We start from the raw sequence: 6038 nt of genomic DNA on the forward strand, positions 1-6038 counted from the left end.
AATGAAGTGGCCTTGTCAAATTCTGGACTTAAAACTGACTGAGATGTTGTGGCACGAACCTAAAAAGGCTTTTAATTGAAAACCTCCTTCAAATGCGACTGAATACAAACTTTTCTGCAAAGAAGAGTGAACCAAAATTCCTCATAAAACATGTGAAAGATTCACTGACATCTGTAAAACTGCAAATATGTGTTTACACGGGTTATCTTTGTGCCGTGGAAGATGATTTGAAACATGGAAGTGTAACAATCAAAGACTTTTCAGAAAGTTGTTTTTTTCTTTGACCCTTTTATATACTGTAGTGCTGACTGTGAATCATTACAGATGAGGACCTTTCCCCCCAACTCTAAAGCCAGTAATTTAACAAACAGCTCAACATTTTTTAAGTTATTTCAAGACACCCTTGCAAGTAAAGGAACAAGCTATGTGATGAAATTGTCCTGTTTAAACTGACCCAAAATAATTATAAATAAGCATGCATGTGTACAATCTCCAAATGGCTTGTGTAAACAAGCAAGTCCTTAATAGTTTACATTTTTCTCATGTGGAAGAAAACCCATGTGAAAAAAAACCGTGTGAAGTATGTCGTATCCTGTTCATTCTTCTCTTATGCTACAACATTTTGAAACACTTGGGGACTTTGAGAACGTTTCTGGACAATGCTGACTGTAAAGAAGTGTGACCTTACGGTAACAAATACAGAGAATAGTGTTTCTGCATCAGTGTGACCTAAGGTATTTCTAATTTGTAGTCTGTTGCAGGAGTTAACCTTGTAGTGAACTGTGACAACATTCCATTCATTGGTCCTCCCATCTCTTTTTTAGCTATGCAAGACCAGACCAAATAAGGTGTTGTGCGAGTTAACTAAGGAAGCACTTGAGAGCATTAAGAAAGTAAAGCTATTCACTCCCAGCATGTACTTCTGAATGCCTAGCTATTTTTAAGAATTGTGCCCTGTACTGAGTGCCAAAAAGAAAGCATGCAAGTTTTTGAAGTCTAGGATCTGTACACCATAGGAATTAAGCAATAGGCTGGGAGGAGAGATAGATTTTTTTGTGCTCTTTTAAACAAGAGTGGAAATTAAATTATAATCTAATGATGGTTAAAGAAACAAAATTACAGCATACACAGAGGTATTAGAATTAATAAAAACTAACAAAAAATAAAAAGACTAAGACTTACAGTCATTTATTAATTAAGCCATTGTAAGGTCCATGTGTGCTTCAAACAGGTCTTTTGTTTGTTTATGAAACAAAGATTGGACAAATTATCCACCTGAAGCCGGAATTGTCACAATCCCACTTCCTTTCCCTTCTCAGTTCTTAACCCTGTTTTAATTAGTTATATCTCAGAACATGTTCTATGTTGTAGAAGTATCACAGGTAGTAAAATATAGTCCTTTAGGCTTAAAGTATGCAATCATAAACAAGAAAAACAAATTTGTCCGAGGAGTGTTGTTATTTTTATAAAAAACATTTTTATACATTTTTACCAATGTGTAAATATATAATGTGTCTTGCATTCTTCACACAATACTGTTTTAGGTGGCTCCAAATTTAGCTTTCTTAAGTATTTTCCAATCTACAAACCCATTCAATAAATTAGGATATTATTGAAAAATCAATTTATTTCAATAGCTCAATTCACAATTTTACACATCATATAGATTATATACACAGAGACTGATGATTTCAAACCTTGTTAATTATGCTTATGATGATTCCGACAGCTATTGAAAATATGACATTTAAGATTAGAATGCTACATCAGACCAATAAAAAACATTTTTAATACAGAAATGTTGGCTTAATGAAAGTATGTTACCTAATACCTAACCAAAAGGTGTTAAACCTAAAGGTTATTTTCAAAAGGTACTTTTAATCTAACAAACAAGCCTCATCAGAACGCATATTCTATTTTAATGAATATAACTGTGTTAAGTAAATTGTAAAAACAATTGAAAGGTCTAACAGTAGGACTGAAATGAAACGTTTTATACCTATCCTGTCAGGTGCGGTGTAACGGAGGACAGCCTGCTTGTCTGTCATGCTGCAGACAAGCAGGCAGCATGACAGTAGGTGAAAAGATTTAACTGTGGAAAAACAAAAACTCACTCACAGGAGGAGGCAGGAACAAAACAGTAACAGGTATGCGAGACAAGCATGACATGATCCGAAAAACAAGGTGACATGATCTGAAATGTTTCCACGAGGAATAAACAGAACGGAGGTGTACAGGTCCTTCTCAAAATATTAGCATATTGTGATAAAGTTCATTATTTTCCATAATGTAATGATGAAAATTTAACATTCATATATTTTAGATTCATTGCACACTAACTGAAATATTTCAGGTCTTTTATTGTCTTAATACGGATGATTTTGGCATACAGCTCATGAAAACCCAAAATTCCTATCTCACAAAATTAGCATATTATTAAAAGGGTCTCTAAACGAGCTATGAACCTAATCATCTGAATCAACGAGTTAACTCTAAACACCTGCAAAAGATTCCTGAGGCCTTTAAAACTCCCAGCCTGGTTCATCACTCAAAACCCCAATCATGGGTAAGACTGCCGACCTGACTGCTGTCCAGAAGGCCACTATTGACACCCTCAAGCAAGAGGGTAAGACACAGAAAGAAATTTCTGACGAATAGGCTGTTCCCAGAGTGCTGTATCAAGGCACCTCAGTGGGAGTCTGTGGGAAGGAAAAAAGTGTGGCAGAAAGAAAACGCTGCACAACGAGAAGAGGGGACCGGACCCTGAGGAAGATTGTGGAGAAGGGCCGATTCCAGACCTTGGGGGACCTGCGGAAGCAGTGGACTGAGTCTGGAGTAGAAACATCCAGAGCCACCGGCACAGGCGTGTGCAGGAAATGGGCTACAGGTACCGCATTCCCCAGGTCAAGGCCACTTTTGAACCAGAAACAGCGGCAGAAGCGCCTGACCGGGGCTACAGAGAAGCAGCACTGGACTGTTGCCTCAGTGGTCCAAAGTACTTTTTTCGGATGAAAGCAAATTCTGCATGTCATTCGGGAAATCAAGGTGCCCAGAGTCTGGGAGGAAGACTGGGGAGAAGGAAATGCCAAAATGCCAGAAGTCCAGTATCAAGTACCCACAGTTAGTGATGGTCTGGGTTGCCGTGTCAGCTGCTGGTGTTGGTCCACTGTGTTTTATCAAGGGCAGGGTCATGCAGCTAGCTATCAGGGAGATTTTGGAGCACTTCATGCTTCCATCTGCTGAAAAGCTTTATGGAGATGAAGATTTAATCTTTCAGCACGACCTGGCACCTGCTCACAGTGCCAAAACCACTGGTAAATGGTTTACTGACCATGGTATCACTGTGCTCAATTGGCCTGCCAACTCTCCTGACCTGAACCCCATAGAGAATCTGTGGGATATTGTGAAGAGAACATTGAGAGACTCAAGACCCAACACTCTGGATGAGCTAAAGGCCGCTATCGAAGCATCCTGGGCCTCCATAAGACCTCAGCAGTGCCACAGGCTGATTGCCTCCTTGCCATGCCGCATTGAAGCAGTCATTTCTGCCAAAGGATTCCCGACCAAGTATTGAGTGCATAACTGTACATGATTATTTGAAGGTTGACGTTTTTTGTATTAAAAACACTTTAATTTTATTGGTCGGATGAAATATGCTAATTTTGTGAGATAGGAATTTTGGGTTTTCATGAGCTGTATGCCAAAATCATCCGTATTAAGACAATAAAGACCGAATATTTCAGTTAGTGTGCAATGAATCTAAAATATATGAATGTTAAATTTTCATCATGACATTATGGAAAATAATGAACTTTATCACAATATGCTAATATTTTGTGAAGGACCTGTATATATGGAGCAAGAACAAGGTGAAACGAGGAAACTGATTTGCTTAGTACAGGTGAACCGAATAAAGTTAATTGACAGACAGAACACAACATGACAGGAGCAAAACAAAAATTCAAGGATACAAACTAATAGAAACATAAGTAGAAAAACATGAAACTAAAGCATAACCAGATCCAAAAACCTAACTTGACAAAACATGAACCAGAAGATAAAAACTAAAGCATGACCAGGAAAATAATAAACAGAAGCATGATTCAAAACCTTAACTGTGAGAAACATGAGGAAAAACCTGCAACCAAAGACAAAACAACTCCAAATCATAACATATCCACGCCATGTTTGGGTGGTAAGGTTTAGCACGTGTTGTTAAAAATGCATACTTTGTCGCATCATCTACCCCAGAATAACTAAATACAAATTTAAGTTAACTTGTCTGAAACATCAGTGGTACTGTTTAGGACCAATGCCTTCCACATAGGTTTAAATGTTTAAATTTCACTCCCATTTCCTTCAGTTTTCATTTGGAGCCAAGATTGCAATGTGCTTGAATCTCTTTTTTAAAACCATCACTTTTTGGATAGATTGGAAGTTTAGCTTTACATCACAGCTTAGCTTTAATTGTTCAACCATTTTGTTTAATTTCTCAATTAAATAATAACTTCGTTTTAACAATAAGGAGAATGAGAGCCGCCAACCGTAGTCTTACACCAGTTAGAGACTCATGACTCTAAGACATGGTAAGTCAATTCAAAAAATTATTCTGCTGCTATTGTCAAGAATGCGATAAAACAGAGCATTCAGCTGTAAATGTAAATTGCAAAAAAAACCTGCTTTTGTTAGAATTAACTGGATTGCTTTGACTCCAGTATGTCATCCTCAGATTACTTAGAATCAATTTTAGACTTTTGATAGGTTTTGTGTTATTTAGATTTTGTCTCCTCACCTAATGTAGCTTTGGAGTGCCACTTTTACAGCAAATTTAGCTATGGTATTTTGTTCAACCAACACAATGTAGCGTACTATTGAGAAGTAGAAGGAAAATGATACATGGTTCTCACATTTTTACAATACAAATTTATAGCATACATATGACACCTTTACTCTTACTCTCAAGAAAATCCAGTGAGATTCACTGTCAGGAGAGACCAGATTTATAATTAGATTCCACTTGTGTGTAATTAATCGTATTATAAGTACAGCTGTTCTGTCAAGGTGTAAGAGGTTTGTTAGAGTACATTGGTGAACAACCATCATCATGAAAACACAGACAGTCAGGTAAAGGATACAGTTTTGGGGACGTTAAGAGGAGGGTTAGCTTGTAAAACAAGTGCATGTATATTTATGATGAAAGTAGGCCATTTAAGTTGAAGCATACAATGGTGATTTCCTCATCTCAAACAATTTATTGAAACAAACGCCAACAACAGTGGTGGGTATACCACAATTAATGTGTCATGTGCCCCTCAGCATCAATTATAGCTTAACAACAATGTCTCATGCTTCATAAGTCTGCTGAGGCATGACATCCTACTCTTCTTGTGTGGCTCTCAGGTCATTGAGGTTCTGAGGTACAGAGTTACAAGCCTCTAGATGGAGAATTAGCTGATCTCAAATGTTTTTCATGGGATTCAGGTCTGGAGAAAGTGCAAGCCACTCCATTCAAGGAATCACAGTCTTTAGCAGCCATTAATTATGTTATTTGAGTAGTCTGGGCTTGTCACTGTACCATTTACAAAGTGTAGGACAGTTCTGTATCGACTAGACCAGGGCTTTTTAATGTGTGGGGGTCACCCCTCTGGAGGCCAAGATAATTTTTTGGGGGGTGGGGTGCAAAAGCTGAAAAAACAAACCTGAACCAGCAATTAGACAACCCTTGCTAGCCTATGCCAAAATGCATAGATTTTTAATACCTAACACTACAGTGAGTGAGCAGACAGGTCTGAGCCAAGCAAAAAAAAAAAAAAAAGAAGGAAGTATGACCATGATCATTTAAAGTTTGGATTTTCATGGTCTGGATCTGAAGAATCTCCACTGCCACGGCGTGTTGTAAGAGGTGCTAACTAACATCCCTATGAGATACTGGGTGTGTCCAAATTCAGAGCCTGCCTCCTTCAAAGGACCAGTCTACATAGCCTTGGTCTTTCGATAGCTGCATGTTGTGTTGCCTAGCAACCACGACAGTGCTAAGC

The sequence above is a fragment of the Girardinichthys multiradiatus genome, chromosome X, assembly GCF_021462225.1.
Source record: "Girardinichthys multiradiatus isolate DD_20200921_A chromosome X, DD_fGirMul_XY1, whole genome shotgun sequence".
NCBI classification, from domain to species: Eukaryota; Metazoa; Chordata; class Actinopteri; order Cyprinodontiformes; family Goodeidae; genus Girardinichthys; species Girardinichthys multiradiatus.